Source organism: Lytechinus variegatus, chromosome 1, assembly GCF_018143015.1.
Source record: "Lytechinus variegatus isolate NC3 chromosome 1, Lvar_3.0, whole genome shotgun sequence".
Lineage (NCBI taxonomy): Eukaryota > Metazoa > Echinodermata > Echinoidea > Temnopleuroida > Toxopneustidae > Lytechinus > Lytechinus variegatus.
In genome coordinates, this window is record NC_054740.1 from 60,354,635 (window position 1) to 60,372,515 (window position 17,881).

At 38.1% G+C, this 17,881-nt stretch overlaps 1 long non-coding RNA gene across 2 annotated transcripts in view; it reads left to right on the forward strand.

Annotated features, from left to right (window-relative positions):
- Positions 1-280: 280 nt before the first annotated feature.
- Positions 281-17,881, forward strand: part of LOC121418622 — an 83,069-nt gene continuing 65,468 nt past the window's right edge. Inside the window, exon 1 of one of the 2 annotated variants that reach the window (XR_005970490.1) lies at positions 281-325. This is a non-coding gene — a long non-coding RNA (uncharacterized LOC121418622). Of the gene's footprint in view, positions 331-17,881 lie in introns of both variants that reach the window. The other variant, XR_005970492.1, reaches the window with a different exon arrangement.

Below are 17,881 nucleotides of genomic sequence, written 5' to 3' on the forward strand. Positions count from 1 at the left end.
TGTATCTCAAATTTGCTATGAACTCTTTAATGAGGTGAAAAACAAGGAGAAATGATACATGATCACTGCGGTGAGGAGAGTTGCAAATTGGCAGTGGAATAATTTTTAATGATATTTACATAATCAGGTGAATACCTGTTTTACCTTTTTTCAGGATCTTGCTACTTTTCCACCTATAAAAACAACGATTTCCCCTTTAATGTTTTTTAAATTAAATTCCAATGCAAATTCTTCAGGGAAAACCAGTCTTGATTTATTATCTTATTTTCTTTAATTCCAGGTTCATGCTGCTTTCAAATTTCATGAGACTGAGACATTGGTAAAGGTACGGTAAGTGTAGAAATGCTCTACATATCTTTTTTTGGTAGCGCATGACAAAAAGCCCCAACTACCAATATTGGGTGAGAATCGGTCCCTGGGGGCTCGAGATATGACTTCATCATGAATACACTGACTTCAAGGGGGCTAATTATGTATTCATGAGGTCATATCTCTGGCCCCCGTGGACCGATTCTCACCAAATTTGGGTTGTAGGGGGTCTTCATCATGCTCTACCAACATATTGTATAAAAAGCGCTTAAATGCAAAAAGAGAAAATTGATGACGTTGCGCTTTGGTACTCTATTCTTATATACAATATTGTTTACTATATGAAATTTACAGTAGTTGTTTAACAGTTTACACAAGTGTTCAAAATCAGAAACAGTATTTAATACTTAATGTTCAATCTTCAATAAATCAAGCATGGTTATTCAAACTTTTAAACAACCACTTAAGGCTTATAATGTAGTTAACGGCCTTGTACGAAATTCTAGATAACAATTTTGCCGTGCGTCTGGAGGCCTAATTATACACTGGTTATGTCGTTCTTTGTAGTATTGTAAGGGTTACCTTATTGCTATTGATATGAGCTGTAATATGATAGCAACGTAGTCGAGTCCTTGAGTGTGCTGTTGGATTTAACTTTCAAGTAAATAACAAAGGAGCCACATAAGCTGGAGGCTCATATTTGTCTTGCGGTTCTCCCAGGCAAGACAGGTCTTATTGTTCTCAGGCAAAGGTCTCGTTTCCTGTCTCGGCGAGCTCAAAAATTGCCGGCCATGATTTTCCCAATAAGCTGTAAATGCCAGAGTTGCCAAATCGAATCAAATCGGAATTGAATTATTTAGTCGCAATGGTAAAGAATGTAACCGAGCCCGTGCAGGAAGAAAGTAATAAGATTTGAGTGTCTGTCAAAAAATTCTATGGAAACATACCCAAGCTATAATGGAAGGAAAGGGCTTTTTTGAAGGGGATGTGCATGATTTATAATCAGAGGGCTTCTATTGTCATTAGACACGACCTTGTTTAAATGTCAATGTGTTTTTCTGCAATTCATTTCTATTCAGCTAGCTGCTATTGACGATGCTGGAAAGCTTGTGCGAGATATTTTGGTAGCAGATATGTTTATGTGCATTTTTTTCTGTAGTTTTAAGTAGTATACATAGCTAAATAACTTACACTTGTGTATTCTTGAGAGAGAAAACAATTAAAATTCAACATCAATGATTTAAAAAAAAAACATTCATCTTTAAACAATGCTTTAAAACTTTAATACAGATTAAACTACACAACATCAGCATTTTCTTCTTAAAAAATCAGGTTCTTTAGGTTTATCCATGCAACAGCAAATATAAAAAAGCAATAATATCTATTTCACATAGATAAGGCTGTGTATGTTTATACATGTATGCAAACTTGGCTTTTCAGACCTTTCTTGAATTCGGTAGACAGAAGCAAACCCTGCTTTCATAAAGGAAAGTACGTCAGCTGAAGGATGACTGACTCCAAGTTAATAAAATAGAGTGAGGGTCGTGGCGTTGCACCTCTCCCGATCGGCCGGTTGGCAAACTTACCGTTAGATATATTATTAATGTAGCATGCGAAAGAGGCGAGATGGGTGGATGACGTTGTGTAAACACAAGCGGACCTCCCTAGATGGGTTGAGAAAATATTGAAGGGCACAGGTGTCTCTTGCAAGGGATTGTGGGTAGAGCTCAACTCAATTGGGAATGAAATATTCTGCTGTCTCTAATCACAGAAGGAAACAACTTTTAAGAATTAAGTTTCTGAGTGAATGGAGGGTTGTGGATAATTTTTGTAAGGGGAGAGGAAGGATGGTACTCAGCTCAACTGGAAAGAAAATTAAGCTGCGTAATCACAAAGGCAAGCAACGTCTCACATGAAGGGTTATGGGTATTATTTGTTGACAAGAATAGGCATCTAAAAGAGAGAGGGGGATGCTTCACATAAAGAGCTTCCAACTTTTTATATATTCTGAGTGATTGGTGGATTGTGGGTTGTATTTTTTTTAGGAGAAATGGCATCTCAAGGAGACAGTGTTGCATTGCTCTTTATTTGATTATTGATTCCTCTTCTGATTTCTTAGAAAACAAACATTTTTTTCATCTGAATTAGGTGCTTTAGGGACAAATCTTAGTTTTTTTTAACATTGTAGAACAACCAATTTTCTTTTCAACATACCCTCATAGTTGATTTTTCGCATGTAATTAAGATCTGATAGAATGGTTATATAGTTTAACATCACATCAAAGTATGATTTACACTGCACAGCTAGATACATTATTATATTCACTTCCACATTAGGTCAATGTAAAAAGTCATACTATGGTAACAATTGTTACTTAATATTTGCCTCAGGCTTTTATGCTAGAAGAAAATATTGCAATCATATTACTAATTAATTGCAGTCTGTGCGTCTCAGGTGCAAATATGTAGTATTTAAGTTAAAGAGATTGCAATTTTTACTATTAAGGAAATCAGATTTGTTTATCATTCACATAGTGATGGCCTTGCAAGGTATTAAAAAGATTTAAAGCATAAAAATAAAAAGGAATTCTAAAAATGCATTGTAAAGGTTTGGTTTCCAAAAAAAAGTGTTATTTCAACACCTATGGGTGTTAAGGCATCATATTTGGCTGTAACACCAAGTCTGTAACACCCTTGGCGTAACACCCTTGGTGTTACATTAAAACTTAAGGGTGTAATTTTAATACCTTAAGGTGTGGTATGCTAGGGACAGCAAGTAGTATTAGTTTTAAAACACTGATTTTTACCTGTTACATAAAGATAAAATTTTATAAGCTATTGAAATAATTAAGAAAGAAATAGTAAATTAGATGTTGACTTATGACTAACTGTTTAAAAAAATCATACTAAGATTGTAACTATGAATGAATGGTTACAATGAAACCATTTTTCATTAGGCAAATTGACGATTAGCTGAAAATTATGTGAGAAAGAATTTCAATTAGACCAAAGTGATCTCATACTTAACCATTTTTAAACTTTATCCAACAATTTATTTTCTTGCTGTCTTAATATCTTACTAAGATAGCAATTACAATAGAAAGTTACAATCAAATCGCTGTATTGTTAGAAAGCAAACAATTTGGCCAACTTGGTATTGGACCAAGTTTTAGTAGATCTGATGCACTGTATAATCTGGCACACTTAACTCATTGTAAGTTGATCCAGGAATCGACTTCATTGCTGTTTCCACATCTTACCAAGATAGCAACTACAAAAAATAAATTGTAATTAATTCATTTCATCGTTAGTAACAATATCAATTAGACAAAAACTGGTTATTAGACTAAATTCATTGGATCTGATTCATTTCACCATTGTAAGTTGGTCCAGGAATTCACTGCATTGATGTTTCCATATCTCACCAAGATAGCAATTACAACGGAAAGTTTTACTTCCTCATTAGAAACCATGGCAATTAAACCAAGTTGGTGTTAGAAGAATTGACAGCGGCTATAACTCACTGGGACCATAACAATTAGACCAAGTTGGTATTACATAGTGCATTTGATGCACTTTACTATTGTTTGTAAGTTGATTCAGGAATTCATTTCATTGCTGTTTTCACATCTTACCAAGATATCAACTACAATGAAAATTTGTGATCAATTCTTATTCTTATTAGAAGGTCTAAAATCAGACCAAGTTGGTATTATACCAAATCACAGTTGGACCAAGTTGATGTATTTGTCCAAAGTGGTGTGAGATTATATCAGAACTAGACTAACTGGTAGTAAAGCCAATGGCAGGAAGTAGATAATAATTATGTGGTTCACTGTTTTCATATCTTATTAAGATACTGAATTAAAATGAGAAAATACACCCAAAGCTATGTATCATTATTCAAACAAATGAATAGACCAAGTTATTATTAGACCAAATTTGGAGTAGTGCACATCAAATGAAAATGTACTGATTCTACACTAGACGGAATTATTAGAATCTGCTTCGAACCCTATATAACCCTAACCCCTATAGTATTAGGTTAGTTCCTCTAGTGTAGGTTGAGCTAAATGATAGATGAAGGTAAATGAAAATTTTTCCTCTGATACAAAAAAAACCAACAACCAAAACACACACAATGGATCATCACAAAGTTCACAATGGACTATGTAAAGGTGATTGAAGCCAAGATTTGTACTTTCTATTTAATCCATTGACATACCTGGGTCCCGTAACACAAAGGTTAGCGATTGATCGCTAATTTCAAAGGCCGATTATGATTGGTTCATAGTCAGTCTACTCTGCAAAATGCGCATGCAACGATGATCTTGATTGGTCAGTTCAATTAGCGATTAATCGCTAATCTTTGTGTTACGGAGCCCTGGGGTCTGTAAACAAAGGTTAGCAATTGATCGTACGCTTAATTTTCACGATGGATTGTACATTGTAGTCAATGGGATCAATCGTAGGAAAATGCTCTACAATCATTGCTAAGCTATGTGTTACCAGCCCCTGAATGATCTTATTCCCATAGGCTTTGTACAGGAACCACCATGTTCAGTAGGGAATGGGTTGAATATGTAGATAAAACCAAACGTTGTGGACTTCATCAGCTGCCAATTGATGACTTTAATAAGAATCTTTGAGTCCAGATGGGTGTTTCATAAAGCTGTTCGTAAAGTTACGCATAACTGGAACATGTTCTTGGGTTATAAATCAATTACATAGGGATATCACATAGCACAAGAAAGGATCACCAGTCGTACGTAAAGTCATTTGTACCTTAACTCATTGACTGCTTCGTGCACGCTCTGTATCCTACTATAACATGCCACACTCGTGCTCGCACGCCTACTATTGATTGCTTTGTGCTTGCATTGTTTCCTACCCTCGCCTGCTTCGTGCATGACTGCGCACATTCGGAATTACAATCATTGTTACGCCGTTTTGCATTGTATTGCGCATCGCATGCACGCCGTGATTAGCACTATTGTGTGCAGTGCGAACTCTGCTTTCTGACAGATCAACTTACTCACGCGGTTTACATTCGACTTTTTCAAGTATTTCTACATTTTTTACAAGATATGGCTCCGCCTCTGAGAGGGAAGAGACCTAGGTTTTTTGATCCATACAAAACACTCCACAAAATGGAACTACTTGATAAACTCATATTTTAGCGGTAAAGATAATAACCAATCCATATAATGAGGACACCATTATAAGGGGTATGAAATTTCCTACAACTTTACTACACAATATTTTGTGGATAAACTAATCGTTAGAGAGTTACAAGCAATTGTAATCATGACTATTGAAAGGATTGAATAAGACTCGCGATCCCAAAATCAATGTGGCACAGAGGGGTTTTGTGGCTGGCACAGGGGATTAGAATCGGATTAGCACTGTGGCGTTGGGTTAGTAGTGAGCGTGGCATGTTAAGAGTTAAGAACAGCTTTATGAAACACCCACCCGGAACTATATCATGTGTATTGTACAAAAAATACTAATGATTTATCGTACTGTAAATGAAAATAATCGGCTTAACCAAACGATAAACAGTTTTAATAGGTATATTAACCTATAATACAATAAAGACAAGAACTTTATAAATGTCAGAAGGCTTTAAATCATTTACCCTACTAGAAACTTCCATTCAAGGAATTGCCTCCTTCGGAATAAAGTCCATCAATTAATTTACATAACATTAATTCCCTTCTTGCTCTCTATCGGCTTTAACATGATAAGCTTAAAGTATGAAAAGACCTTTCCAGTGGCCGTATTACTGCAACTGACCTTTAAAAATAAGGCAATTCTTTTGTTTGTGTTTGAAAGGATCTGACAAACATTGCCTCAGGATTGTACAAGGTAGCATAAAAAGCTCTCCTACCTAAGCACCACTAGACTTGTTTTTTTTTCTTCCGAAGATTAGTATTCCTGACGTTATTTCAAGGCTTCTCTTGAGTTCGAAGGTTTATGATTACGGAACGATAATCTTGAATGTTTGTATATCAAAATATGAAAGGATTTGTGGTCCAGAAAATGAAAGAAAAAATTGTTATACAACCAAGATGTACTGTAATGGAATTCATTGATTAAATTGTTTGTACATGGGGATCGACCGTTGGATTCCAACTTCAGACATTAGAACTAGTTTGTGTTTGTCAAACCCGAAATGAAAATGAACTGCTCAAATTTTCTAAGGTTCATAGGGTTCATAAAGGCATTTTCAGTGTGTATGACAATGAAATTATTGTTTAAAGAAGTGTTTCATCGACGGAAGAGATCAATACAGTAACATTTTCAAGATGAATAGGGTCTATATCTAGCAGGGGTGTGGACAAATGTAAGATAAAGAATTACATCAAGATGATGATCATTTCAATTCTATGTGGCTTCTGCTTGGAGTGAATACTTACAAGAAATTGTTCTTTTTATGCATTCTGCCGATTATTTCAGGAGGGAAAAGATTTATTCAGTGGTGGAAGAAAGTTTTTTTCCTGATTCTTCTTCTTCTTCTTCTGTGTAGTCTGCTTCCTTCAATCCTGAAGATTCTTGCAGAACGTGGTGAGGTGTGTGTCACAAGGATAAAGTGCATGTGCCAAATATATACATGGTGCAAGTAAAAACAGGTATTGATCTAGCTGTTGTTGCCTTTCGTCAGTTGCAGACGAAAGGCTTCGGTTGATGGTGCTGTCACAACATTTACTGGGAGAGTGTTCCACATCTTGATGGTTCTGGGGAAGAAGGAGCATTGATGTTGTTGGGTCCTTGATTGAGGCATCAGATATCCTTGAGTGTGAACAGCTCTTGTTGATCTGGTACATTTGGTGATGTATGCATCAGAGTTGAATGGGACAAGCTCGTTGTGGATCTTGTAGAACATCACAAGGCGAGAGATTTCCCGTCGTTGTTGAAGGGATGTCCATCCTAGCTCCTGCAGCATCGATGACACACTTGATGTGTTGTGATATCGGTTCAGTGTGAATCTAGCTGCTCTGCGTTGGATCATTTCAAGCTTGTAGATGTTCTTGGAGGTTGATGGATCCCAGACAGTAGATGCATATTCCACCAAAGGTCTGACGAGTGATTGGTATGCTGTAGCTTTCAACTTGGGAGAGTTTACTCGCAGGTTTCTTCGTAGGAAGGCAAGGGTGTTGTTAGCCTTTTGACAAACATTGCTGATGTGACTGTTCCACTTCAGGTCTGATGTGATAGTGACACCAAGATATTTTGTTGCTTCTACAGGAGTAAGGATAGCATCTTTGAGTTTATACTGGTGTACAATTCTGTTTCGCTTCCTGGTGACTGTGATGACTTCACACTTATTGGTGTTCAATTCCATCATCCACTTACTGGTCCACTCACATAGTCTGTTGAGGTCTTGTTGTAACTGGTCAGCATCAGCATCTGACTGAACTGTGAGGTAGATGATAGCATCATCAGCAAACAGTCGAACTCTTGACTTGAGTTGATCAGGCAGGTCATTGATGTAGTAGAGAAAGAGACAGGGGCCGAGGACAGAGCCCTGTGGCACGCCTGAAGTTACGTCGACTTGAGATGAACTATGACCATCCAGGAGCACCTGCTGTTTCCTGTTATGAAGAAAGTTAGCAATCCAGCGGTTGTTATGTCCTCTAACTCCATAGAACTCAAGTTTCCGGAGAAGGCGCTGGTGACCGACCTTGTCAAAAGCCTTGCTAAAGTCCAGCACTAAGATGTCTGTCTGCTTTCCACCTTGAAGGTTGTTGGTCAGATCGCTTACCAGTCCTAACAATTGTAGCTCACATGACCTGTGTTGTCTAAAGCCATGCTGAAGAGGGTACAAAATATCCTGGTGGTTTCCATGCTTCATGATGTTACTTGCAAGGATATGCTCCATCAACTTACATGCGATGCAAGTTAGTGAGATGGGTCTGTAGTTGCTTGGTTCCGCTCTATCTCCCTTCTTGTAGACAGGCACTACGTTGGCATTTCTCCAGTCCTCTGGTATCTCCCCGGTGCTATAGGACTTCCTGAAGATATCCCTCAGGGACGGTGCGATAACACCTGATAGCTCCTTGAGTACTCGAGGAGTGATGCCATCAGGACCGGGTGCTTTCCTTGGCTTCAGGTTGTCAAGCAGTTTCTTGATACCATTCGTTGTGATGATGACATCTGGCATGGTTTCATAAGGCGAAGAAGGGGGAAGCAAGTCAGGAGGCACTGGAGTCACTTCAGTGAATACTGATTGGAATTGATGGTTGAGTGCATTGGCCTTATCAGTGGGGTCAGTAAGCTTCTTTCCAGCTGATTTAAGATGGGAAATTCCTCCACTGTCACTTCGGTTGAACTTAATGAAGCTCCAAAATCGTTTCATGGCCATGAATTGATTGTCTTCATCATCAGATCCATCAAAGATAGACTCAAGATATTTCCAGTATTCTTTCCTGATCTCTGACTGGATGATCTTCTTAAGACTGTTACTATACTCTTCAAGGTTATATGGAAGAAGTCCTCTGGATTTCAAGATGTTTTTACATTTCTTGACAACCCTACTCCTTTTCTTGATGAGCTTTCTAATTCTTGCAGTCACCCAAGGTAGGTTGGCTCTGGGCTTCAACATTGCATGAGGAATGTGTGCCTCTATACCATTCTTGATTCCTGCTTGAAATATGTCCCACAATTCACTAGTGGAGGCTCCCTCGAGCTTGGATGATATTTCATCAGCTACTTTTGACATGCTGTCCTTGAACCCTTCCCAGTCTGCTTTGCTGTAGACTGGAACCTTTCTAGGCATTTGATGTCTTCTTGATGGTTTCATGTCAAAGGTGAGCAGAGGACAGTCATGATCCGATATGCCAGGAAGAACACACACGTTGAAGGCAAGGGTGGGATTGTTGGTGAGGAACAAGTCCAGAGTGTGATGCCGTCTTGTAGGTTCTTCTACGAGTTGGGTAAGGCCATGATCATCCAACATTTCCCCAAACTTATGATGAAGAGCAGGATGGCTGCACGCTTTCACTGTCTGGCTTGTCCAGTCCCAGCCTGGAAGGTTAAAGTCGCCCCCGATGACAACAAGCTGACTTGAATTCAATCTTGACAGTGATTGTTCAAGCGCACACAGGCTGGTTTCATCACCTTCGTGTGGTTTGTAGTATGATGCAATATGAAGCGTCCTGGATCCAGCCATCTCAAGCTTGCACCATACAATCTCGCAGTTTGTCTCCAGTTCTTCGACTCTGCTAGAAATCAAATCTTTCTTGGCTGCGATAAAAACACCTCCATGGGCATCGCCTGGTCTGTCCCTCCGATAGATGTCATATATTTCAGTTTGGAAAATTTCATTATTTAGAATGTTATTTGAAAGCCACGACTCTGTACCTAGGATGACATCTGGGTCATGTTTTGCGATGAAGACTTGAAATGACAGTTTCTTGGCCCGAAGGCTTTGACAGTTGACATTAAGTATTCGTAGCTGGCGTCCCTTTGCTTTTGTAGCCTTTCGAAGTGGTGCCATATTGGGTCTGGTTGGAGATGAGGCACGACGTGGCAAGTCAAAGCTTTCGTCCAGTGATAAAGAGGTAGACGATTCAATACCATCATGATCCAGGGAGCTGTAGGCATTTTCTTCACTGATATCAGCCAGTCCTGAGACAGAGAGGTTGGATCCGCTTATGTTGTGGATACCGCAATGATTACATATCCAGACCACTGAGCTGTTTCCAAAAGTATTGTACTCCGTGGAGTTAAGTCCTATACACTCAGAGTGGAACCACAGTTCACATGGTACTTCACATTGTACACCCTTTGACTTCCAAGTCACTGCCTTGTGACATAGGCCACATGGAAATTTGGGCTTCCTGGGCATGACCAATATCAGATTATCATTACAAAGTCAAAAATAGCTGGTTGAACAGTAGGCTTGTTCGTATCGAGAAATTTAATTTAATTATTTACCACAAGCCATAAAGCATTAACATACTGACAAACCCGCTAATAATGCTTCATGCATCGTAGATATGAAATTGTGATCATCAATATGATGGGCAAGAGAAGGGCAAGAGTCCAATACAGAAGACTAAACAGAATAACATGTAGATGTAGCCTTCAGTTTTCAGCCACCAATAGCAATCAATACATGAATGAAGTTAAGATAAGTGTCACTCAGCAGCTATTTTCAACAAGTACAGAAGGGCTTTGTTTCTCACATCAAAATGCCCTGAAAGCTACAGAAAAATTGGCACATAAAAACCTGGTATCTCGATCTGGTTTTTCTCTAGATGAACAATGACTTGTGCTTCATCTCATAGATAGGCTGAAGTCCTTCCAAGCCAGCAGTGTGTCAGCTAAAACTCTGTTATGAGTTGATCATCAGACACTCAAAAGCAGTACATGGGACTGTACTACATATACCATAAATCATGCCTTCAATCCTTGATTCCAATATTGATCCTCAAAGTTCCTTTTCATGCAGAAATTCTCTCCAAATAGCAATTATGTGACAGATAATGACATCCTACACTTGATTCTTGAATGGATTCCTGAATATTGATTAGGATGTGGAAGATATTTGTAGATTTTGAGAGAATTTTAGATACCCCTTACCCCAGTGACACACACACCCTCAATTATGTGATTGTTCACATGTGTTTGTTTGGGACCTTCGAAGCCTTAAAGACTTGATCAGAATTGTATTAAGGTGTTTTTATTTTAAAGTGTTCTTCAACACCACCTGCATGTAAACACCATGCATGGTACGAGCGTAAAGGTACACCAAACCCATGAAAGATGTGCTAATAAGACCTCAATTTACAGCTACACCCCACCTGCCAAGCTGCAGACCACGCCAGACGTTTTATGCGCACTTTTTGGCGACACTTAACGAAAAGAGATACTTTCCCGTTGCTATCGATTCCTCTAGGTGCTAGTCTGGCCATGAGGAGCTGCAGATTTTCCGTCCATGGCCTCGGCCGACCTGTTATTCCGTGCAGCGATATTAGCATGTGTGAATACGAGGATGCGTGGTGTGATCTTTTGGCAACTCAACCATTTTGTGTGTGTGTATGTGTGATGAGTGAGTGAGGCTGAGGAATGATCAGCAGAGATGCGTTGCGTATCTGCTTAGATGCCGATTTAATGAGATGGAATAAGTGGTGTGGAGTTGGTGGACTGTAAATATGTTGCATTTATGGATGTATTAACTTACTTTGATGAGAGTATGGAAGGGGAAGGGAGAGCAAGATGCGGGCTGCAAGAGATTTAGGAGTGAAAAAGGGATGAGTGTACAAAAGATGGGGAAATGGATGGATAGAGTAATAATCATTGAAGATGAGAGAGACAGAGAAAGAAAGAGGGGAAGAGAGAGAAAGAGAGGGAAAGTCATAAAAATCAGACACTCAAGATTAAATAAGGAAGATCTGCAGAGAATCAGCATTGTAAAGAACATATGATAGAAAGTGGGAGAAAGAGGAGCGAGAACTGCATGATATCCTTTAATTCTTAGTTTTTGGAGGAGCCGTGGTGTAGTAGTTCTGACTCTCGCCTTGTAAACAGAGGGTCATGTGTTGGAATCCCACCGCGGTCTGGCGTCCTTTGGCAAGGCGTTAATCCACACTTTGCCACTCTCGACCCCGGTGCTAAATGGGTACCCGGTAGGATGTGAAAGTCATTGTAGCTTGTCCAGTACTGTGTGCGCCTCACAGGCGACTGACTGGAATACTCCCCAGGGAGTGGAGGATGTGCACACATTGTGTGGGGGAATGACTGATTGAATCCGATGACCGGGGTAATAATATATCTGTAAAGCGATTAGACACGTTGTTCCGATGTATTAAGCGCTATATAAAAGCGTATTATTATTATTTTGTATTTTTTTTGTTGCATTTGATTAATTGTACAAGTTGTATTATTCTGCATTGTTGAAAAGTTTCCATAATTAGCATCTCATACACTCTTTACCTGAGTCTACTTCAATGTGATTTAAAATTTTCTAGGATCTCACATCGAATAATGTTATTTTTTGCTTTTAAGTTCTATTTCGTCAGTAACAAGTAAAATTTTAAAGTAAGATGCAGTGGACTTTGTCTTCTATCAAGATAAAAATAAACTCGAGAGCAATAGGATAACATCTATAAAACCAATCCTTTTTTTTTACTAAACCTTTGTTGAGAATTCTCACTCGCAAAAATATAAACAAAGAACTCAATTACTTTTACAAAATGCTGTGAAATTGCATGCTGGGAAGACTGTGGTCAATCTGCCGTATGGTGGGTTAACTATGGTTTGTCAAAAAAACATGAGCGGAATGCCTTTCCATGCATATGAATATGGTAAAAGTAGAAAAAAATATTTTAATTATTTTATTGAAAAATGTATGAACTTTAAATTAGTTTATTCACTGGATAATGATCACCTGTACAGATTTGATATATATATATAGAGACTTCCAAATCTAGCATAAAACAGGTATGTATGATGGTTATGTTTCCTTTATAAGCTGCAGTTGAACCAAGGTATATGTGGTGTCATTTGTCATTGTCTTTAAGATGAGGATGGGGCTCATACTTGCTTAACCTAGTTTAGCTAATACCGCAAATGACGTCACAACAATCTATTAATTTCTTAATAGGCCAAGATGCATTGCATTAGCCAGTTATCATGAACTGTGTGTTTGCATGAATGACAATGCTAACAACCTGTCATTACCTATGTACACCTCTGCGCTAATGAATCGTCCGTTAGCATCCCCGTCCCCCTGTCCATCGTCACGTCATCTCATCGCCCTCCACGCATCGAGTGTCGCTGCTAATGAGATTGAATGTAGATGAACCCCAGAGGGAGCCCTAATCTATACATGACCCAGATTTTCAAACAGGTGGACAGGACAGTGTTGGCTTTATAGTTTAGCATGCAGTGGGAATTCGTGCCCTTAGCTCATGTCAAATACGATTGTGAACTTTTCAGTGCCCCGTTACATAAAGACTCGGTATAAAAACAAATGTGCAATTTCTGCAGGCCTAACAGGTTTACGATCAGCCAATCATATTGATGGATTTTGGTTCTTTTAAATTCTTATTGCAAGTTCATTTTTAGAATACGTTTTGTGAAATGGGGCCCGAGGTTACCATTGTATGTTTTTGATTATATAGGTACATCGGTCATTTGTTAAAAGGGAGCGCTTATACCTTGACCTTTTCAAATTAGCATTGTATGTCTTTGCATTGTATGGGGCAGTGGTCAGGGGACCTTATGTGATGACGTCTGCAGTTTAGGGGAATTTTATTCCTTAAATACTTGGGTTTAATCCATTTTTCCAATTCATATAAAAATTATAATCTTTGTATTAATGTGTTTACACCTGACAAACACAAACAAAACCTGTTATACAAATTTGAAATAAAAAAGAATAAAATCAGTCGTTTTTATCCTTCACCATTTTTTGTGCATATTTGATAAAATATTGTCCTACTAGAAGGAAATGGGTTACGCAGAAATCTTACAAGCAGCTTTTCATTACAAATTATCACAGTAACTACACTGCAAAAATTCTGGGGTTGATTTAACACCAGCCTGGAATCTATACATGTCCACACCAGAGAAGTGTCAAAAACAACACCAGTTTCATTTTGGTCTAACACCAGATAGGTGTTTATACAACACTAATTAGTTTTTGAATAGCATGGATTTGATTCTAAAGTTGTTTCAATACTTCATATAGATTCCGGGCTAGTGATAAATCAACACCAGATAGTTTTGCAGTGTATAGCCTGTAAATAATGGGGGATGCAGGAAAGACACTATGAAAAGTTGCATAGCACCTTTATCTTTACCTTTATCCATGACATTTGCATTGCTTCTCTGTAAATTCCACACAATAATGAAATGACCACCTTCAACTTTGGAATGAACGCTATACCCTTTCGGTAAAGACTTCTGACAAGTTGTCTGACCTATCCTCTGATTTCTTCATAGTGTTAAAAATGTGATGCTAAAATGTACATCATACACAAAATAATGCTCCCCTTTATGGGAAATTCCGAAGCAATTTTAATGTAATTTATGTTTTATATTCAGAAATTAAAGGAAATCTCAAAATTTGTCAATTACTTGATCCTGTACAAAATTTGAACACAAAACAAAACTGAAATATACATCATAAATCTGCTTGTCATTTTTTTATGTTCGTGACTGATGCATATCATGTCTGCAAACTTCATGGATTCCATTAGAAAATTCCTGTTCTGTAGTTTGACTGAATACTATTTTCAGTTCATACAACCAAATGATTTTGTTTCTTTTTGATAAATGATGTTCTTCCCGTCTAGGAGTTACATGTATAAGCAATAAAATAAATTGTTGAAAGGAAGCAGGATTCTCCTCTCTCAAAATCCATTTAGGAGTAAGATAAAATCTTCAATGTATCCCAGTAACGACATGTCCTCTGAACTCTTCCACACAAAATGCATGTGATAGCAGTACCTTAATTTGTAGAAGTAGGTTTGAGATTCCCTACTGTCTCTACAACCTATTTTCTCCATCAAAAGGTGTGATTCAGACATATATAGACTAAAGCCCCGATAGTATAGTAATAGCTTCTCTAAATGTCAACAAAATATTTTTTTAAGGAATAAAGAGGGCTAGTCCTTTAAAAACCTTCATTTATGAAATGATAATGATAGCTTTGTCTTTCTGTGGGTGGATGAACTAGGGCAAAGTGGAGTTGAAGGTCTTTTGAAAATGATGATCATCCTCCAAACTATCTGATTGGAATGTACTGTATCACTGACACCCACATAATGGGAATTCCTCCCGGATTGCTTGAATGAATATCTCATAACTTGGGTGACTTTTGAAAGTGAGTGAACAGGTGCATTAGGTGTGTGATTGCCGAGTACAAAAGATTTATTTGGGTAGATTTTTAAATGGAATTGAAGATATAGATATTTACTTTGGATGTGGTTATAAACCTATGTGGTTATGAACCTATATAGCTCATAAGTAGAGGAAATTAAACACATTGAATGTGTTGCTGAAAGTTACACACATTTTTGTAGATACCCGATTTTAACATACCCAAACATAAATATGCCACCGTCTTAAGTTTCATTCTCACCTTCCCATCATCATCATTATCACCACCATCATCATCACCGTCATCATCATCATCATCATCACCATCACCACCACCACCACCACAACCATTAATTGTCATCATCACTACCACCATCACCATCACCACTATCATTATCACCACTATCATCACCATCATCACCATCATCAACATCATCACCATTATCATCATCATAATTATTACCATCATTGTCGCCATCAGTACTAGCATCACCAACAGCATCATCATCACCATCATCATCATCATCATCACCATCACCATCACCATCACCAGCACTACTACTACTATCACAATAACCACTATTATCATCACAATCATCATTATCATCACCACCACCACCACCACCACAATCATTAATTATCATCATCACCACTGTCACCACTATTTTTATCACCATCACCATCATCATCACCACAATATTCATTAGGTGGTTTCAGACCGCCTCGAAGTTCGCCAGTTCCAGGTATTCTCTGATCGGGAAATTTACCCCGATCAGAAAATACCAGGTATTTTGGTAATGTGAAAGCAAACTACGCGTAATATCCCCGAAAGAAAATACCTGCTAAATAGCAGGTACTTGGCGAAATTACGAGAACTTTCGTGGGGATTTTTCCAAGGTCGCAGGTATTTTGGCGATGTGAAAGCAAATTACGGGAACTTTTATCCCAGCGTGTCGTTGGGCGCGGCGGCGTGGGTGGCTGCTGGGCTAGTGATTTTGAATCTCCCGCCTTGCCTGCTTATCAGACCACACTGCGCATGCTCGTAACTTCGGGAACTTATCCCGAAGGATGTGTTTCGGGGCGGTGTGAATGCAGGAATAATTAACGGGTATTTTTTAGCCTTAAAAAGTTCTCGTAATTTAACGGGGATTCTTGTGATCGAGGCAGTTTGAAACCACCTATTATCACCATCATCATCACTATCATTATCACCTGTACCATCACCATTATTATTATCATCATCATCACCATCACCTTTTATTCATGAGTGATAATGGGAACTTTTAACAAATTAAAACAAAATTCACATTCATATTGTATGTAATGAAATTCCATTCTAAAAAAAAAAACCACCCACATCCTAATTGAAAATCAGTGGAATTATTCAACAATTAATTGTTGAAAAGTAATTGACCCATTAGCCTTGTAGCATTCGTTGCAGTTGGATAGCTTGTTAAATACACCCGGACTATTAGAGCATGTCTTGTAATTCCTTGTAAAACTGCACAAAGATGACCAGGAGTTGACACGGTCTGATAAAATACTGATTGCTGTAACAGCTCAGGAATTGGAACAATGCTCTAATTAAAGCGGCACTATCAATTAAGTAATGTAGCAGACAGGTTGATATCAGTGGCATGTATATTGGACATCAACCAGCCGGGTCTGGGAATTCCATTGCTTTGCTGTATCTTTCATGAATTTCTGGCTTTACTATTTTTTTTTATTTTAATATTGTAGTTTAGAGTTAAGATAACCAAATTTTTATTTAGTCTGATTTGTAAATGTTATTGAATACTCCAGGATGTTCTTTCTTTTGGTATGTTTAGAGAAAAATATTTTTTTATCCAGCAATTTGTTTTAATGTGAAAAAAAAACTGTATTGGAGATTTGCCACTTCCAACATTACACGTATTTACATCGCAAGGTATTCGCGAATGATCAGTTTTGTTAATGCAAAGTTGTGTATATAACATAAATTTTAATAATAGGGAAATTGATTGATTTAAGCCCCAATTGACTGTTAGATTTCTAGACATCGTTTGACATTTAGCAACACCGAGGCTCTGAAATTACCGGCCTTAACAGTGTTTGTAATCATAACATTTGCCTGTTTTTGCCCGAAAAGTAATTGGCGAGATCTTGTGTATGTTTTGAATTCCTTCCCTTTCCAAGGTGTCTGTCCAATGGACCATAATATTACATCAGCCATACTTCAACGATTTTGTTGCAAATTAGATCCTAGCACGTGTTGCCGGCACATGGGCTAACACGGTGCGTTGACACTGTTTTTAATTGCATTACGCAGATTCTTAATTACGGGCAGACTCCATGTCATTGCAGTGTAGTCCCTTGGGAAACTTGTGGACTGGTGTTGAGTGGGGAGAGAGAGAGAGAGAGAAGTTGAAAATAAATAAACAGATAAATAGAGAGAGAGAGATAGATAGATAGATAGATAGACACACACACAAACATACATACATACATACATACATACATACATACATACATACATACACCCACGCATACACACATACATACATACATACTTAGGGGGAGGTCAGACAGATTTACTTGTATGAGAGGGAGAAAGAAAGAGTATGACAAAAACAACAATAAAAGTGAGAGAAAGTGGGTGTGAGAGAGAGAGAGCGAGGGGGAATAGATATACATGCATGCTTACATGTACAGTATAAGGTTCAAGAGACAGAAAGATAGATGAATAGAGAGAGAGAGAAAA